The sequence below is a fragment of the Tachyglossus aculeatus genome, chromosome 2, assembly GCF_015852505.1.
Source record: "Tachyglossus aculeatus isolate mTacAcu1 chromosome 2, mTacAcu1.pri, whole genome shotgun sequence".
Lineage (NCBI taxonomy): Eukaryota > Metazoa > Chordata > Mammalia > Monotremata > Tachyglossidae > Tachyglossus > Tachyglossus aculeatus.
In genome coordinates this window covers 16536680-16538155 of record NC_052067.1, presented here as the reverse complement: position 1 = coordinate 16538155, position 1476 = coordinate 16536680, and the positions used below count along the sequence as shown (strand labels likewise).

At 44.0% G+C, this 1476-nt stretch overlaps 1 non-coding gene across 1 annotated transcript; it reads right to left on the bottom strand.

The window, feature by feature from the left end:
- Window positions 1–464: 464 nt before the first annotated feature.
- TRNAF-GAA lies at window positions 465–539 on the bottom strand. The gene has a single exon. It is a non-coding gene; the product is annotated as a tRNA-Phe (tRNA).
- Between the last annotated feature and the right edge of the window lie 937 nt (window positions 540–1476).

Here is a 1476-nt window from a genome sequence, read left to right as displayed (position 1 = left end):
CTTAGTACAGTGCTCTGCACACAGTAAGTGCTCAATAAATACGATTGATTGATTGCTTGATTAAGTGACTTGCCCAAAATCACACAGCTGACAATTGGCCGAGCCGGAATTTGAACCCACAACCTCTGACTCCAAAGCCCGTGCCCTTTCCACTGAGCCACACTGCTGCTCTATAATAATGTTGGTATTTGTTAAGTGTTTACTATGTGCCAAGCACTGTTCTAAGCACTGGGGGAGATACGAGGTAATCAAGGTTGTCCCACGTGGGGCTCACAGTCTTAATCCCCATTTTACAGAGGAAGTAACTGAGGCCCAGAGAAGTTAAGTGACTTGCCCAAAGTTACACAGCTGACAAGTGGTGGGGTAGGGATTCAAACCCATGACCTCTGACTCCCAAGCCCAGGCTCTTTCCACTGAGCCACGCTACTTCTGCAAGAATTTGCTGAGACGTAAAACCAAAGACGTGCCGAAACCCGGGATCGAACCAAGAACCTTTAGATCTTCAGTCTAACGCTCTCCCAACTGAGCTATATTTCGCCCAGCTCAAGTTCCCAAAAGCTCACTGTATTATGAAAGTAACCATATTTCTGTTTTTAAAGTTAAGATTCTGAGGTTAACATCCAGGCAGTCCACCACACTTGGGCAAGGGATTTCATGTTCCAAAATTTACACTGCTCCAACTAAGGTATTTTCAGTCAGTCAGTCCATCGATCACATTTATTGAGTGCTTACTGTGTGCAGAGCATGGTACTAAGCGCTTGGGATAGTACAATATAACAGAGTTGGCAGACACATTCCCTGCCCACAGTGGGCTCACATTCTAGAGGGGGAGACAGACACTAATATAAATAAATCAATCGTAGATATGTACGTAAGTGCTGTGGGGCTGAGGGAGGAGTGAATAAAGGGAGCGAATCAGTGTGATGCAGAAGGGAATGGGAAAAGAGGAAATCTGGGAAGAAGCAGCATGGCTCAGTACAAAGAGCCTAGGCTTTGGAGTCAGAGGTCATGGGTTTAAATCCCGGCTCCGCCACTTGTCAGCTGTGTGACTTTGGGCAAGTCACTTCTTTGTGCCTCAGTTACCTCCTCTGTAAAATGGGGGTTAAGACTGTGAGCCCCCCGTGGGACAATCTGATCACCTTGCTACCTCCCCAGTGCTTAGAACAGTGCTTTGCACATAGTAAGCACTTAATAAATGCCGTCATTATTATTATTATCTCTTGGAGGAGATGCATCTTCAGTAAGGCTTAAAATTTCAGCTAAAACCAGAGTCATGCATCAAGAAAGTTAACTTCATGAATTTGAGTACATCACTGTGCTGTGTCTCCATGACTGGCAAAATCATGGAGACGTAATTAACTTAAATTAAGTTGATTTGGGTTTAGTTTGTGTAATGCATTTTCTTCTCCCTCTTAGATCCTTGATAAAGTATTTTTTTTGATGGAATTCTATTTGTAATGTCCTAAAGTCAGGCTT